The following is an 18,910-nucleotide window of genomic DNA, read 5'->3' on the forward strand; positions in this document are numbered from 1 at the left end:
ACTGTCATACTTAATATAAATTGCAAAACACTTAGTCCCATAGCACTTGATTTTCTGGAAGAAGACAAAGCATGACATTGTGGAGTCCACAAACAGCAGGGGGTGTAATTCATAGTAAAGCTATATAATATGTTCCATATACATTGCAGCTGTTGATAGATTTTATTACATTTCAGTTAAGGGCCTTATTACATTTGCAGGCAAGATTTATTATATTTGGTTGTATTACTTCTAAAGTTCAGGATATTTTCACATTTGTAGCTGGCTTATTTCATCTCTGATCACTGAGTTTACATCATAACCTTGTGATAACTGCAGGTTATGAATAATGTCACCTGTTGTTATGACGCTTGCAGTCAGTTTTCATTACAACTGTACCTAATACTTCACAATATTTTGCAGGTGCTGGATATTACATTGTGGTTTTTAAAAACATATTTTGAAGTCACTGGAACATAACAAAGTAATGTCTGAAGTAAAGGGTCCTGTCACACAGAAATTAGGAAGCTGGTCAGGATGAAAAGAGCGATGGGAGATTCCTGCTTACACGGAGATTACTAAGCAACATACTCAGAAACTGCGAAGCACAGATATTTCAGTATAATTTAATATAAAACATAATATTCTATTCTCAAAAAACAACAACAACAACAACAACAAAATAGAACCACTTTCTTTCTTTTAATCTTTCTTTGTTCCTAAAAGTCGAGTTCACTCGTACTTCAATGTCCCATGGCCTTGGTGCGGTGAAGATGTGGTGGTTTTTTGCAACATCACATGAGTGTAGCTGATGTTGTAGCTGGTTTTTACACCCTTCTTTACTTATCAGGTCCCACTAAATTTGCCCATTAACACCTAATACCTTCCATTGCTAAATAAGTGCTCTGTTATTCCAAAATTTCTTTCATCCTATGTCAGAGCTCTCTCCCCCCTCTTAAATCCACAAAATTTAATGGAAAAAAAAAACAACAGTGCTTCATAAACAAAAGCTGTAAATTGACTTACCACGAGAAGTGAAAAACATTGAACTAGTTGCCCTTAACCTAACTTCAGATGAATCTGATTAATTAAAATGCATTTACATTGTTGCAGTATAAAATAAAGATTCAGATGACCCAAGCCCCTTTCTTCTGTCTACTCATTTATACATCAAGACAGCTCCTCTACCTTTTAAAACTTCTTCTATAAGATAGAAACATGCTTGCCACAAAAGGGAGGAAATAAAAGGTCATATTGATTTCACAAAAATCTTGTGATGGTAATTGCATAGTTTGAAAAAACAGTAATTGAATCTAATGAAATCTCTGAAGTTCAGCTACAGAAAACACAACTATCTGTAGAAACCGTATTAAACTGGGTCTAAGAGATTCTGTTGTGCATTCACATATTTCAAATTGTTATTCTTGTGGATGCCTTCTGCAGGTCAGTACAGACACCTATAGCCTAAGACATGAAGCAGCTCTATTCCTCTTCAAATTCCTCCTTCTTTTTTTTCCAAGCCAAAGCAGGTGTATCCTCAGTTTAGACGCTTTTTTCTTCCTAATCAGTGGAGCAGAATTTGTTCACCAGTAAGGGTGAAAAAAAGCAGTTTTCACAACAATCTAAGAACTCCTCCTGCATGAGTCCTGCCTTTCATGGTACAGGAAAGGAGAAGCAGCATTGTGTGTGCCAGATGAGTGAAACTGCACAGTTCACACAGCATTTGAATTCTATTCAGAAGATTGTACAATTATGAACATCTTTCTGTGCTCCTAGTCCCATGGACAGCCTTGGCCTAAAGTGACTGAGAACTCCATTTGTATGCCATCATCATGGGTTTTAATCACATGATTAGACTTCAACTGAGAAAAAAGGAATGAAACTAGCTTTTTTTAAGATAAGTAGTTTTCTAATTTTCTTTTTTAGTGATCTAAACATGGTTAAAAATCCAGTCCTGATTGTAATCTAGGTATACTTTCTTTGCAGAAGACTTCACTTGGAGGAAACCATACCAAAGAAACAGGATGTCAGTGCTCTCAAATACAAAAAGCCTTCATAAAGTACAAAGAGAATCAAAGACATAGAGAAGCTGTGATCAAGAAAGAGGGTTCAGAAATCTGAAATGGCACAAACCCAAATGCTGTAAGACACTGAGAAGCTAGGAAACTGAGGAAGATAATTACATAGAGATGTTTTATGGATTTATCTAGGTTCTATCTTCTTCCTCTTTGTTCTTTCTGTACTGTCCAAGGGGAAAAAAAAAAATAATAAAAAAATAGGTGCTAGTAATGAAATAGGTTACTTCTTGTTCTGAGACATTTACCAGAAATGAAGATGTTCCTGTACTGGCCACTGGCTTTAAACTGAGAATCCGTCCCCAGAAATAGAATGAAGAGGTTGGAAAAGAGAAACTATATCTGTCTGGGGAAGCTTAAAAACACTTGGGTCTACTGTGATATGACCTGCACAAAAAAGCTTATCATGCATCTCTCCAGAATCAAAAATTCGGCAAATGCCATGGAACATCTATGTTTTCAATATATTACATTTTCAAATGTAAAACATTACTGTAGAAATCTACCCCAGCCCCGCCCCCCCGCCCCCCCCAAAAAAAAAAAAAAGAAAAAGAAATCAGTATAGTTACACCTGTTAGTTTTCATTGGTAAATTTTTCTGTCAGTTTTTTCTTTGTTTTCTTTTCATAAAACCCAAAGAATCCTCATTACAAGCATAAGTTATAATTCTTGTACTTAGAAAAACATGATTCTCCGAGAACCACTGAGTAGAAGCACTTCAGCATATTACAAAGCAACTTTGCAGATCAGACCCTTTCCTGATTAATTCCATTTGCCTAATTAGTGATGTTTCTTGAAAGAATCCTTGTTTTTTTCTTTTTACATTGATGGTTTAGGATGGAACAGGCTTATGTTTTCTAGTTACGTTCTCTAATAAGCGTAACAACAGAATTTACATCTGAAAAGTTCACAAAGCACTGTGTTGTAGAATGTTGTAGAATGTTGTAAAATGAATTAACTTTTCACTACGAGAAATGTGCCTGTCCTGATAATGTAGCTGAAAGCCCTAATGAAGGCAGGAATGGGGAAAAAAAAAGAACATTGTAAATTAGAGGAGATTGGGACTGGGAGTCTCATTTTCTGAGTTCAGAGACAACTATTTCTCACCTTTAAGACTAGCCTTAGCAGGCAATTATTCACCATGCCCAACATATTTAAATGACATAATTGACAACATTTGTTCAAAGGACTGGAGAAGCTGGGATGATAAAAGACTTTCTTGCATGACTAGTGTTTGGTCATTCTAGGTCAGAGTTCAGGTGACACGACAGAGAGTCTGGCACCCAAACTGTGAATAAATACAACATATTTCAGCTGGGGTGTCTTGTCTTTGAAAAAGTGGTTCCACTTTTTATCATTTTTCCAGTATTTTGTGTATGATAGCATATATCTACATTGAAAGTATAGCTGTATATTTCCAAGCAATGAGGGAAGTAATTGATGTTAATTAGAAGAATTCAAGATTAAAATATCTTGCGTAGTTTATATAGACTGGATCAGTGCTGAGAGTTCAAATTGTTCAGAAAAAAATTGTATTTATAGCTGTAGCAAACCCAGGAATTCATACCTAAACTGTAGATTATTGATTTTCTGTGGCTGTTCATTTGAAACTGTAAATGGATATATTTATTGTGTCTCAGTGCTTAAACTTTACAGAGACACAGCGGCTTAGGGATTTCATTTCACATACACATATCTGGGAGCATGGAATCAAGGGGATTTTCCTCTCTTCAATTATTTGGCCTCCTCTTTTCAATTTGAATTTACTTACAAATAGCAACTAATAAAAGACCCTCAGGACTTATTCAGTCCATTTCTCAGCTGAAGTGAGACAATTACTTTCCAAGTGCAGCAAACTCAAAGACCACACTTCACAGAATTCTCTGCTGGTGATGCACTTGTTGATGCAGCCCAGCATTCTGTTGGCTTTCTCTGCTGCAGCAGCACACGATTCACTAACATTGAAATCCTTCTCCTGTGTCCCATAGGTGCAATTATCCATCTTAGTCTCTAACAGTAATGTTGTTTTGTTCATGAATTTTATTTCAGAATCCAGACTCCCTTCAGAAGGAAGTGGAACACCTGGGATAAACTCAAAGCCTAAATGTATCCTTCATTTGTATTTCATGCATTCAATTTATTACTATTGTTCTGATATGCAAGCACATTCAGGTCTTCTCAAATTCTTTTCTACATAGATTCCAAACTACTTGTCACAACATATTTTAGTAGAATTCTCCTTCCTTTTCTGTCAAGGTGATTAATGAAACTAGATTGTCCTAAAACGATTACTACTTGCTTTAAGCCTCTGGAACATGACACAGTTGACTGTGAATTTCCTGTGTAAGGCCATATCAAATGCTTCATGGATATCCAGACAAATTAGCACTGGTGTATTTTCTCTGTCTAGATTACGATCTTATCCAAATAAGATTTTTTTCTTTTTTTTTTTTTTCTTTTTTTTTCTTTTGGCACAACCTGTCCTTTCTCTTTCATAATCCATTTCTTCTTTCTTTTTCTCTTTTCTCTTTTTCTCTTATCTATGTGTTCATAGAGCCTCTGAATAGCAGTTTTAATATACTTTGCAAGGTCTACCTCAGATTGAATTCTTGTGGAGTTTCTTCATTTTATCTCCAATCCCCTAAAATAGATATATTTTTGCTGATCAGTCCAATCTTTTTCCATTTTTTATAGCCTCAATATCCTTTCTGAGAGTATCAGTTCATCCAAGGAGATCTGGATCTCATATTCTTTTTTTTCCTTTTCTTTGGAGTCCACATTTGAGATAACCTATGTATTTCTACATAAAGAAAATTTTCAGGTTTTCAGTAATTTTTGCCCCAAGCTTCTCCAATGAACTGACTTCAGTAATTTTTCACATTGTCAAACTCAGTCCTATAAAATTGTGAAGTGCTGGGTTTTTTTAGATTTCCATCTAATTTCAGCTGAGTTGTCCTTGGATCGCTCAGTTCAAGTCCAATGGGGGAGAGGGTTGTTTACAAAGAAATTTAAAATCTTCTTCAGCATGCACACAAATGAACAAAGTTTGTTAGTTTGACAGTTATTTCATAACACTTCAGCAGTTATCGCTAGGAATATGTAAGGACTTGAATTATTCCTACTGTTTCCCAACCTATGTCCAGGAGCTTTTGAAATATTTCAAATAACTCTGCACAAGAAATATTGCATCTCTTCAGTAGTATTATTTCTAACGTGATCCAAAGCCTGAGAGTCCATAAGAGATCTGCAGCCATATCTTACTGAAGATTTAATACTAAGATTAGGGTACCAATTTCCCAATATATAACAAACTCCAAGGAAACTAAAACTTGCTGATCTACACAATTTCCTAACATACTGAGCTCTCTTACTTTCATTAATTCTAGGATTAAGACTACGCTACTCTAAAAAACTCTGCTATTTTATACATCTAATACTCAATCCATCAAACATTTATTTTTATTTTTGTTTGAGACTGTTTACCACAGTCACATATTTAAAAATCCTCAGAAATGTACAAAGCCTTTTTCATTTCAAAGTCCAAACACTCCGTCTAATTTTCCTTCTTCTAGCCAGAGCTCTACACTTTTTATCTCACAGATCATTAGGCTCAGAGAAAAAATGATTTAGCTAATCATTATTGGCTATATCTAATCTTAATGATCCATGGAAAGTTACTGCACTCAGCTCCATGGATGAATGACCAGCTCAGGAAAAGGGTCAGCCATGTTGAAGAGATTTTCATTCTCTAAGCAGATCAGGGTTTCCCTCAAGGGAAGGTGGAGGCCATGTCACCCTCCTCATGTCTATTTAGTTTTATGTTAAAACAAATGCTCGTAAAAAGCACAAAACCGATTCCACTTTCATCCATTTTTCTCTTGGTTTTTCTAATTAATCCTCTTCAAATTCTCCATTAAGGACATTTATAAACAGTTTAATCTATTACATTTATTAGGCAGAATCATTATTAATCTGATCTCTAGAGGTCCCTTCCAACACCTAGCATTCTGTGATTCTATGATTCTGTGGGGATATGTGCACCAAGCTCTAAGAGACAGAAAGGGTTACAGAGAGATGAAAAATATTCTACCCACTCTGTCACTCAGAAACTCCAGATTTCTACACGTAATATAATGTAAAACCTCAGGATAGGATGCCAGCCTAAATGAGCACCGATACTATTCCATGGGATTTTTTTAAAAAATAAATAATTTTCTTTCAAAAATTTTGAGTTGGTTTTATTGCAGAATGGGGTTAAAATACTTCTATAATTTGGGGGGGGGTGTGGGGGGGTGGGGTGGGGAATGTATGAAAAGATATACAATTAAATGTACTGATTAGATTTGGCCTAAAAAAATCAAAACACATTTAAAAAGAATGTTTGACAAAAGTAATCAATGCACAATCAGAGCAAAACACGTTCAAAATGAAGCAAGAAGCCTGAGATGTTTTGACTTTCACACACCAAATAACTCTGGTCAACACTTGCTAGATGTAAGAGTGAAAAAATCCAATATTTTCTTTCGAATAGTTTTCAACAACTGTACATCTGCTCCCAGCCAAGACAAAGCAGTACGGGAAGCAGCTGAACCTTCTCTGAAAAGCACCTAGATTTGCAACTCACTCAGGGCTGAACATGATAAATCAGTCTTCTGTGAAAAGGAACTATAGTTTGAAACGATATTGCCATAAAATTGTTATAATCAGTCAGAGCAGTACCTCCGTTAACAAATGGAATTATAGAACCATTTCTTTAACAGTATCAAATAATGTAGCTTCACTGATTCAATACAACTATTTTGATATACATGGACAACCTAGCCCATACCATTTATAAACAGTTTACGTTCCAATAAACCTCTTGAAACATAACAAAATTACTTTGTTTCCCCTAAGAGTGTACATTCTATGAAACCTGTTGCACTGTGGTATTATAAATGTAATTGCTTTGGAAGAAATTCAGGCCACTTGTACCTCATGTATCTCAAACTAAAGCTTATGTAACTCGATCAAAGCTGGATCAAGGTGAGTTGGTTATATATTGCTTCCCAGAACTATGTATCACTGAAGTATAATCCTATAGTACATTAAAAATTGGATGGTCTACAGGAAAAGAAAAGGAAGTGAGAATAAGGCACAGAAAAAATTTAGTTACAAATATTAATCAATTCATACTGTGAATTCATAATTAATCATTTAATTTCCAGATATTTCCACCAGTATCACTTCTATCACATCTGTGCACAAAGGACAACATTTGAGACAGAGAGCTCCTCTTCTCAGTGGTTCTATCTTCCCTGTCCATTGGACATCACATACGGTGCCTTGGTGAGAAAAGTTTTCATGACATTTTAGTTGCCCTTCTGGATAAAGAATGCCAAGTTGAATCACTCCAGCAGCTGTAGAAGATGAAACTGAAATTCCCCTAAAGATGAGCAAGACTGATTTGCCAGGAGGTGGCTGGATAAAGCAGACACACAGTGCCTTCTTTAGACCCCAGAAACAAGCCTGGCAGTGCCCCAGCAGGTAGTCTCAAGAGAGCCAAAGAGCATAACTGCAGAGCTGAAGCAATGCAAGTTTGTTTTCGAGGATGTCTCAAACTAGACACCTGAAAATCTGTCAGAACAGGGATCAGATCTTGCAGCTGATTTTGCAAGTCAGTAAACATCTTGTCCGTAGTACATTGCAACAGAGACTTCTAAATACTCCCTTCCTAGTTTTTACCATGGAAGGGTCACTACTCTTACAATATGCCACCCTCCAGAAAACTAATCTGGATGCGAAACACAAGACTTTTCCTCTCTCAGACCCAGAACACTTGCTCCAATTGAGGATCTCTCACCAGAAAAGCTACCATGAGCCCATTTGCTTCCCATACCACTCCTACAGGAGACAAGGGCTGGCACTATGGATACTTTAATACTCAGATAGAAGAGTTATAGTAAGAGAAGAAGAGGGAGGTATAATTATAGGATGAGAAATAATAGGATTAGCTAAGACCTAATGTCAAAATAAAAAGAATAAAACCTTTTTATATGACACAGCTGGAATTCAGTGGCTAGTCTTTAAAATGTAAGTATTTTTTTTAAGTATTATAAGAGAAAAAAATGATAAATTGATGATGGCTGAGCCATCCAGAAAAGTAAATGAGAAATAAAACCAGAAATGTCAGATAAAATAAATTAATAAGTTATGTGTTTTGCAAACTTCTAGAGAAATGTTGAATTGTATGCAAAACTGACTACAAGTAACCAAATATTTTGGCAGTAGTGATAGGATCCTTAGTATGAGGGTCTTGTCCTGAGATCTGAAAGTCAAAAACTGAACTGAAGTGAGTATTTAGCAAGATACAAAGAAAGAAGCATAGATCCAGCATTGTCTACACCAACAGTGAAAGAGAGAGAAGTATTATAAATAATTACTGTTAAAATGTTCAAATATTGTTAAAATTGTTCCCTCAAATATAACTGAAATTCTGAATGCTTTAGAAACTTAACGGGTTGTAAAAATAAAAGTCAGATAGAGTTTCGGTAAAAAAAATTATGTTCCCTAAATAAAATGCATGAGAATTTTTAAGCATTAGCTTACAGTATATAGCATTTTGATCTACCAGATGTTTTATCTTCAATCAATAGGAATAAAATAAGCACCTTAGAAACCAAGTTCCACTTTTAAAACTTCCACATGTCTAAAAATCACATTTCAAATGTTTTCAACTGCAGAAGGTTGTGAATAAGTATCTAGTAGGGTTGTCGAAAGGCCTTTAATAAGGTTAGACAACCAAAACTTACTGATCTTAAGAAATTTGTCCATTTGAAAATCTTGAAATATGTATGTTTTGGTCAGTAACTGTCCATGAAACTATTAAATCAATTTCCACTGTACTTTAAAATTTTTATTTACCTGCTTTTGAAAAACATGTTCTTAGAGTCATCTCTAGTCACACATCTAATGGTGAGGAAAACAAAATAGATATTCACAGCAATAAAGGTAAAAATTTAGTTTGATATTTGATTTTTTCCAAGTTTTTCACCATAGAAAAGTTTTCTTCAAGAAAGAATAACAAAGAAGTTTATTTACTGAAAATAGCTTTAAGCAATGGATTTTGACATGGTAAGAGTGTTCTTTTTTTTCTTGCATCCTTTATTGGTATAACTGCCATGTGTCAGCCATAAAAGGGAAATTTTGGAGTCCTGTAGGCAAGCTCTTCATAGCAAGCAGAGCAGACACGTTCTGTTTCAGATGGCAGATAAGATTTCAGGGTTCTAAAGACTGGCAAGCTTCATTTTGTCATACTGCAATCACTGTGTCCACATGATTATGTAAATGAAAACATTTCAGACAGGCTTGGAAAGGCATGGTAAGGACAATCATGTTCAAAAAGCAATGTCATTGCTAACCTCTAAGGTCATACTAGTCTATTATTGAAAAGTGTCAGATAACACGGTAGATAAGTAGATTAGACAAAGTATTACTTTATTATTGTATGAGCAAACGTCAGTCTTATCCAAATAACTTATACATTACTTACATTTTTGTCTTTTTTTTTCTGATGTACTGTTTCCTTAAATCACCCAAGAATACTAGAGAGAAGGAGAGACATGTTTTTTGTTGTTGTTGCAGGAATTAATAAAAACACTAATCAATTTCTCCTTTTGTGTAGGGCACAACATCAGCATTAATTGCTTGTATCTCAATGTGATGAAATGCAGCGAAACTGTGTTTATGTATTTATCAAGTTTATTCTAGGAATTAATTTCTATTACATAGAAATAGAAAATCCTGTTATAAATTATTGATATTCTATTCTCTTCCAATCCCCTTGTTCCCTGTACCACATGAAAGCTAAAATACATTCTTGAAAACCTAAAATAGTATGTGTTACATGGTAAATGTTCAAAGCAGCATGGTAGATATCAGTACTCTGGCTTCAGAGAGAACTTACCATCTTAATTCACAATAAATTTTGCTACAATATTATATCCATTTGTAGTGAAGGCTAAATTTGTAATATCCTTAAAATTGCATCTCACTAGCAATTATTTCTGCTATGTGTTATGACTTATCTATTTATCCTGTACTTTGGGTAGGATAAAGTGTGCTGCGTGAGCACTTTCTTGTGATACATTTGTGTTGCAGAGATATTTGCCTTCTAAATAAAACCTCCTAATAGCAACATACAAATAGAAAAGTGTTGTCAGGGAAACAACAAAGAAGGCAAAATAACCGCATATACCAGAATACACACAATAAAATACAATGGACACTCTTAAGACCTTGATTATACATCCACTGAAATCCTAAATATTATTATAGAATCATAGAATCATTAAGGTTGGAAGGGACCTTAAAGATCATCAAGTTCCAACCCCCCCGACATGAGCAGGGAACCCTGCCGCTAGATTAGGTTGCTCAAAACCTCATCCAGCCTGGTCTTAAAAACCTCTAGGGATGTGGCATCAACAACCTCCCTGGGCAACCCATTCCAGTTCCTCACCACCCTTATAGTGAAGAATTTCTTCCTAATATCTAACCTAAATCTCCCCTCTCTCAGTTAAAAACCATTACCCCTTGTCCTATCACTATCTTCTCTGATGAAAAGCCCCTCCCCAGCTTTCAAGTACTGGAAGGCCGCTCTAAGGTCTCCCTGGAGCCTTCTCTTCCCTAGGATGAACAGCCCCAACTCTCTCAGCCTGTCTTCATATTTCTGCTAGTGTCAGTGAATTTGAACAACTGTCAAGAGATACTGTATCTCTCACTAGTAAAGCTGAGAAGAAAAACTAATAGAGAGATAATTTAATCAGATTTTTCATAAATATGTCTTTGTCCTGATTTAACCCAGGATGAAGCCAATTTTCATTTTACTTTTTTTTTTTTTTTTCCCTCAATAAGGTTTCTTTTAACTAGTAGCAGAGTGTTCCAGCTAAGACTGATAATGGTGGAATGTTTTTCTACCTGCTGGGTCTTCAAGGTCACACCTTTACTCTGCTGGCTTAGGCACTCCAGAGAAATCTATGACCCCCCAATAGGAGGCTGAATTAGACAGACAGCAAAAGTGGCCAGAGATATTCCATTCCATATATCTATGTAAGCTCAGAGGAAGGTCAGAGATCACGGAAGACAACTTCCTTCCTGCTTCTTCTTCCCTTCTCTTCCATCCATGGCCAGTGTCCCGGGAGGACTCTGTCCGTCCATCACCATCTACCCTTAAGCTGACCCTCATCACTCTGCTCTCTCTTTGGCAGCAGTCTGGAACTTTTCAGGACTCTTCATAGCTCAGGAGATGCTGTGGGAGTTGCTGGGACACTGATGAGAGTGGGCCCACCAGCCAAGGCTGGTAACAAACTACCCACCCAGATGTAAGAGGGCACCTGGCCACTATAGTTTGCTAATTAAGAGTAGACACGGGTAATACTAGTCACATTACTTGTGTGATGTTTCATCTGGAAAATAGGATTCCTTAACCACCTTTTCTCAATTAGTCAACCAGGTTCAAGTAGATCTTCATGTGGATCTAGGTCTTTGCTTTATTTCCCTGCAGCAAATCACAGAATTGTGCTTTTTCTTCACATCTAGTACTTCACCTCATATACACACTCTGTGTAATTTTTTTTACTATGCTTCCACATTTTCAACCCAGTTTCAAACGAACCCTGATTTAATAATCATGTCCTTCTGTCTTCCCCTGCCTAATTCACCTCAAAAGAAACATCTCTCTTTCCATGTGCCACTCTCCCTAGTTCTACAGAAGGGGCATGATCAATGCAGGGAGGCAGATACACAGAATAAAAGCTCTTATAGAATACCACCTTTTCCATTTTAAAGACTGAACTTCAGAAAACCCAACATGAAATATAAGAATCTTGACTTCCAATTATTCCTATGTTTGGCCTAAGGTTGGAAAGAAGAATCCAACCTATTTTGAAGCATTTTTAAAATACATTCAGGTCAGGATCTTGTAGTTGCTTCTACTTATATTTTAGTTCCTGGGGCCTCTTATAGGTCCTGCCCAGTAGGCAATAACTGGAATGCAGTGTAGTCTGTCTCACCCCATCTATGACACATTCTTATTTTTCCCAGTCACTCAGGGGAGCAGAAGTTTTCCTATTAAAAGCATTTGTCAAGTCAATACTCCCGTTCAGCCAGGGAGTACCTTTGTGCAGTAAGCATTCAGTGGGCATTTTTCTCCTCTCATAAAGATCCTTTATATTCCCAGGTACAAAATTAATTTGGTCAAAATAAGCAAGATTAAGACCAAACAATTATAAGGTTTTATTGCTTAAAACATATATTGAGTTTGACATTACTAGTTGTACAATTCCATGTGTATTCGATGAGTTATTTTCTGGGGAGATGATGAAAGGAAGAAAATACTGTAATGGCTACCACAGAAATTTATCTTCAGTACTACTCTGATCTCTGTGACAATTAACCTTTCTTGTCTGCTGGGATGAGTTTCCTACTTCAAATTAAAGAAATGCCCTAATGGTAACCTGTTTACTTATTTTACTTATATTGAGAATTTTATTCTCTGAATTTCCTCTAATGTAACATGTAACCTGTTTTTTTGAGGAGAAAAAAAAAAAAAAAAGGACCTTTGCTCTTCAGTCACTGGGAAGTGTATCCTGACATTTCCTCTGATGAGTGTGAGGAAAAATTCTTTGAAACTTGGGTTCTGGCTTTGGTCATAGTTGAAACTTTTGACCTATCCATCAGGCAATACTAAGAAAACTGCTGTGCACACAAAGGCATTCATTTTGCAAAATCAGACCAGGAAAAAAGTAACTGAATTACGAAGGACAGAATGTATCAGACAGTTTTTGCTTAATTGTATATTTTTTTAATATTGCAAAGCATTTGTTACATAAAATACTACCTTATTTCTATTCCTTTAATTTCCTATAGATGAAAGCAAAATGCAACCATATAAATTAGTCCATCAACCCTCCTAATTGTATTAACCAGAAACAAAATGCTTCTTGCAGTATCTAAACTTACATCAAACTTATTCATAAAGAAAATAATCTATTAGGCTGAAATTTCTGTAAATTACTCCTGTCTACTTCACTTAAAAAAAAAAAAATTACAGTTCTTGCACTTTTGAATGACTGTGTAAGTAAGCATCTCATTAGGGTTAGAGCTAGGTGAAATTTTGTCCCAAATCCTTAAAGTATAATGTGTACTTTTAAAAAAATGTGATTCATTATAAAGACACCTTGTGGATGAAACTTGCGCATCATGGGGTTCAACAAGTCCAGGTCCTGCACTTGGGCCATAACAGCCCCATGGTTAGCTACAGACTTGGAGATGTGTGGTTAAAAAGCTGCAGGTTGGAAAAGGACCTGGTGGTATTGATTGACAGTCAGTGCACACAGGTGGCTAAGAAGGCCAATGGCACCCTGGCTGGTATTGGGAACAGTGTGGCCAGCAGGAATAGGGCAGTGATCATCCCCCTGTATTCGGTGCTGGTGAGGCCACACCTTGAATATTGTGCTCAGTTCTTGGCCCCTCACTATAAGCAGGACATAGAAGTGCTGGAGCTTGTCCAGAAAAGGGCAACGAGGCTTGTGAAGGGCCTAGAGCACAAGTCCTATGAGGAGCGGCTGAGGGAGCTGGGGTTGTTTAGTCTGGAGGAGAGGAGGCTGAGAGTAGACCTCATTGCTCTTCACAACTACCTGAAAGGAGGCTGGAGCAATGAGGGGGACAGCCTCTTCTCCCTGCTGACGTGTGATAGGACCAGAGGGAATGGAGGCAAGCTGTGCCAGGGGAGGTTTAGGTTAGATATTAGAAAGCATTTTTTCACTGAAAGGGTTGTCAGGCATTGGAATAGATTGCCCAGGGTGGTGGTGGAGTCACCATCTCTGGAAGCATTTAAACAGCATATGGTGGTGCTTAGGGACATGGTTTAGTGGTGAACTTGCAGTGTTAGGTTTAAGGCTGGGCTGGATGACCTTGGAGGCCTCTTCTAGCCAGGGACTTTCTGTGATTCTGTGATCATAGATTAAAATACTATAACTGTCACTGTGGCATTACCCTTCATGAATGGAGGCCTCATTTCATTGAAAAAGACTAGCTCTGCATAGGTTGACAGGAACTTGGGTGAAGGTATACCAGTTGCTGCACTGGTCTCAGGCCTTAACTTCTTCATATGACCTGTTACACTGTGTGGAAGTCATGAGAATGCTCAGAGCACTCACAGGAATTATTTAGTACACTTTCATCATGATTATACAAAGTGAAAACTTTAGTGACATGAAGTCTCTCTACTTCAACAGTTAAGACAGAGCACATTGTAATCTTAGCAAACTTTATTGCTAGGAAGAAAGAAAAGTAAAGCCATGTTTATCATCATAACTTCTCCCAATTAATGAAACCTGTCTGGAGTCAAGTTTCATTTCATGAACTATAGGTCTTAAATGTTCAATGCATACATTTGAGCTCTCAAGGGTCCTTTTCAAAGAGTCAAAGTATTAATTTAGTCAAGCTTTTCAAAGTTTTTAGATTAAGGTTTTCCATGTTGGTATTTCCTGTCTGGGGGCTGTAGCGTAAAGGATTTGATAAAGGAGTTTATTTTTAGGTCTATTTCCAAATATTGGTACCTGGGTGAAGACATACTTCTAGTCTAGACTACAGAGGAATGTTGCAAGAACCAAGGCACAAACATAGCAACAAGTTTTTCCCTTATAATCCAGGAAACATAAATCTAAGAAAATTTCATCTTTTTAACAATTTCTTTCTGGTCCTTGTTTTATTAAGTACCTTACCAGAAATTTAAATATCCTCCTTACCCATCTGATGGAAGAAAGAGTAAAATCTAATACACTTTACCAAACAAAATCCTTACTATTGCAATCATAATCATATACATTGCTGTCTTTCAGATACATTTATGGTTTCAGAACACCAAAAAAAGTCAGTGAGCATCACTGGAAAACTACACATAAAAATTCCTGAAGATGCAGACAGGTAAGTAAGCAGTGCATATTATTGTTTAAACTATCTGCTGCCTGGGAATACCAAAAGTGTCTACAAACTTTTACTCTGTCTCACCATATATATACATATATATATATAAATATATATATACTTAATAAAATGCTGTAAACCTCCCCTTATATAGGAAAGGAATGAAGGATGTGACTAGAAAATCTTTGGCAGCAGTCAGAAGAGAGTCAGTATTATAAGGCCTTTGTAGTTTAAAACTTGACCCATACAAGCATATTGATATTGCCTGCGTAGCTTTTTTTTGCTACTAGAAAATTAACTGGTGACAGCTCATGCAACATATGTGGTGATGTATGGAAAGGATGAAAGAAAAGGTGATCATGAGATAATGAGGGATGCTCACAACTCAAAGTTCTGGAATCATGTCTCTGTCTGAGCTTCCCCAAAAAGCAGACAGATTTGGACTCCAGGGTTCACTGATCTTTGACAGGTGGATCTAATCCAATTCTGCAGGAAGACAAAGAAAATTACAACATTGGAAAAAAACCTTATTAATTACACACTAGCCTGTGCATGACTCTTGATGTATATAATCTGTGTTAGTTGTTCTCTTTCATTCAAATTGCTGTTCTCCTGTTTTGTATTGACTTTTTAATATATTAATTAGGTTACAATGTTTTGAGTGGATCACAGTTTCAGAATTTATTTTTACTTTAAAATAATGTGGAGGGCTAAGAGCCCAACATACCTGGATTCCCACTGTGAGACTGCATAGCTTTAACGAAGTTGCAACCCCTTCTCTAAACAGTTGTATTTCATAATTTTTGTATTTATGAACAACCATTTCATAGTAGTAAGTGGGTCTGACTCATACTAGAGCCCAGCAGTGTTAGGCCCTGCATTCAGACAATGGGCTTGAAAGGGCAAATCGCATTGGGACAATCAATAAATGTCCCGCATGACATCCTGGTTTCAAAATTGGAACAATGTGGATTTGATGGATGGACCACTGTGTGGATAAGGAATTAGCTGGATGGTTGCACTCAGAGAGTGCTTGCTGTCCAGATGGAGACCAGGGAGAGCGGCATTCCTCAGGGGTCGGTACTGGGACTGGTGCTGTTTAACACCTGGGCTGCATCAAAAGAAGCATGACCAGCAGGTCGAGGGAGGTGATTCTGCCCCTCTATTCCATGTTTGTGAGACCACACCTAGAGTACTGTGTCCTGTTCTGGACCCCTCAACGCTGGAAGGACACAAAGCTCTTGGAGCAAGTCCAGAGGAGGGCCACGAAGATGATCAGAGGTCTGAAGCACCTCTGCTATGCAAACAGGCTGAGAGAGTTGTGGCTCTTCAACCTGGAGAAGAAAAGGTTCCCAAGAGACCTTCTAGGGGCCTTCCAGTACCTGAAGAGGGTCTATAGGAAAGCTGGGGAGGTACTTTTTATTAGGGTGAGTAGTGTTAGGATGAGGGCTAAAGGTTTTAAGCTAGAAAAGGGGAGATTTAGGTTAGACATTAGAAGAAGTGCTCTAGTGTAAGGGTGGTGAGACATTGGAACAGGTTGCCCAGGAAGGTTGTAGATGTCCCCTCCCTGGAAGTGTTCAAGGCCAGGTTGTATGGGGCTTTGAGCAACCTGTTCTAGTGGAAAGTGTCCCTGCTGATGCAGGAGGGTTGGACTAGATGATCTTAAAGGTCCCTTCCAACCCAAACCATTTTACGAATCTGTGATTCACGAGCAGATGACAATCGAGGTCATGGTAGGATCTAGACAGATGAGACACAGAAGGAGTAAAAATGGAAACAGTACAGGGAAGTTAAGTGGTTTTCTTAGAATCTCATGGTTCCAAGTTCAATGCCACTTAAAGCAGAGAACATGACAGCTCAGGGATTGTGTTTCAGAATTTTCACAGTATGTATTTGGGCTTACAGATTTCTTGTCTCACTTCCAAAGGCCGGTTTCTGAAATATGTGGAAAACTTTCAGCGGGTTGAGGTCATTCAGCACCTTGCAAGGCTGACCCTGATTTTCAGAGGTGCTGAGCGCATGCAGCTCCTGTCGACTAGACGAAGAGTTCACAGTACCTCTGAAAATCAATTCATGTCTAATGGCCTTTTCACCTGTCAGAAATAATTGCTGTTTCACAGGAGCATACTAATGCAGTCACCGTTTTGTTTTTAAAGGAGACTATTTATTTTTAGCTTCCTTGGAAACCAGTCTGCTAGGAAGAAAGATCAGGAACAAATTGTGTCCCAAAAGGAAAATAGATTTTATATGAAACACTCATTTGGCTGGCTGATTGTCAGTTATAAAAATTACATATTTTAATAGTTTTTTCCCTTGCAGAAAAGTCTGTTTAACTAATCTGATCATATAAAATTTTTTCTTCTAACATCAGATAGTTAGCTGGGTATTCTCTGCTGGGATATATCTTTTATTATTAAGAAGTCCTTAATACCAGTAGGAGCAGACTAACATTTAACAGGGAGGAAGGGGGCAGGTGGTGGAATGTTCTTCTTTGACTGGATCTGTGCCTAGGCATTGGAGAGTTTTTTCACTAAAAGCTATTATCTTCACTCCTTCTCCTTATATGTTACTGGCTTTAATGTTCCCAAGGACAGCACCTTAATGTAATTTTCTGCTGTTGTAAGACAGGTTTGGAAATTAAAGCAAAGCTTTTAAATTAGTATAATGTATAGGTTTGACAGGATATGGCAGCAGGACCACATCCTAAAGTGCAAGTCTTTTCAACGGAAATTAAAATGCACATTAGGAAATAGTAAGCTGCATGCCTTGGCTGTAATTGTTAACAAAACTGCTCTGTTGGGATAGCATAATGCATACAATCTCAACAGGAAGTTCTAGATTTCATGTCACTGACAGTCTTTCCTCAGGTTTAACTTCTGAATGGGCAGAGGCCCGTCTTTTCAAGTGCAGCACCAAGGAGACATTTATCAGATGAAGATCAGATCTTCAGTTCCCTTATCTGCTAAACCTATATGTAAAGGACAAAGAGAATTTTCACTTTGAAAAATTAACAAAGGGCTATGAACACTTGTTTTTTATTTAAAGCTTTTTAGCCCAACATATATTTTTATCTATTTATATATAAATCTGAGAAAAATCTGAGTGATTTTTATGAACTGTGCAATGCAAAAACTCTAAGTACATGATTTTGATGCATGGAAAATATTTCCATATGGACCTGATTAACATGTATCCCTGGGTTAAACGCCATTGGTATTCAGATTTTAAAAGCTAGAATGGTAAATCAATAGTGTGCATATATCATAAGACTTATTAGCCCCTAATGTCTCCTAGCTGTCCAGGGGCATATTATGACTCAATCCTATTTTCAGGGAAGTTAATGACTAAATGGTATTGAGGACCAAAGCTCCCTCCCTCATGCAGGTGTTGGAGATTGATACCCTGGAGGTTAGATGACCCAGAGGAGCAGGGTTGTATCCCAAGGAAAACAGCTGGAGGCTACTGTGATAAACATCAGGAGGGGAGTGGGGAAATAAAATTACTTTAGTTGTTAGTGAAATATTTTTTTTCCTCATGACTGTTCTAACACTGCACATCACCAGCATTCTGCATAGGCATCTTTCCTAACTTAACAGAGTCTGGATGTTTCTGGAGAAATCATATGTTTCCTTTTTAATTTCTCAATGGGCCAGAAGTAATAAAAGATTACTTAATCCACATAGTCCATCCTTTGCTGCAGCTACAAAATGTGAAGACTGCACTTGACAGTCTGACCATGCAGCTAATACGAGTTCTAAATGGGTATTTCCTGTGGCTAATCTTGATATTTTTATTTTATTCATGACCTGAGTTTGTTTTAATTTCACCCTACATAGTATTGTAACGTGCAACTTTCTTCCCCACACCTCATCACTGTGACTTCTTTTGTTT

The 18,910-nt window shown here is 37.2% G+C and overlaps 1 long non-coding RNA gene across 6 annotated transcripts in view; it reads left to right on the forward strand.

The window, feature by feature from the left end:
• LOC127383728 (uncharacterized) overlaps positions 1–18,910 on the forward strand; it is a 43,425-nt gene that overhangs the window by 22,216 nt on the left and 2,299 nt on the right. Inside the window, exons 4-7 of one of the 6 annotated variants that reach the window (XR_007889265.1) lie at positions 403–2,121; positions 4,103–4,159; positions 7,261–7,381; positions 14,935–15,019. This is a non-coding gene — a long non-coding RNA (uncharacterized LOC127383728). Of the gene's footprint in view, positions 1–402; positions 6,279–7,260; positions 7,382–14,934; positions 15,020–18,910 lie in introns of those variants that run through there. The other 5 variants (XR_007889263.1, XR_007889262.1, XR_007889266.1 and 2 more) reach the window with 5 other exon arrangements.

This window comes from Apus apus, chromosome 4, assembly GCF_020740795.1.
Source record: "Apus apus isolate bApuApu2 chromosome 4, bApuApu2.pri.cur, whole genome shotgun sequence".
In the NCBI taxonomy this organism is placed as follows: Eukaryota; Metazoa; Chordata; class Aves; order Apodiformes; family Apodidae; genus Apus; species Apus apus.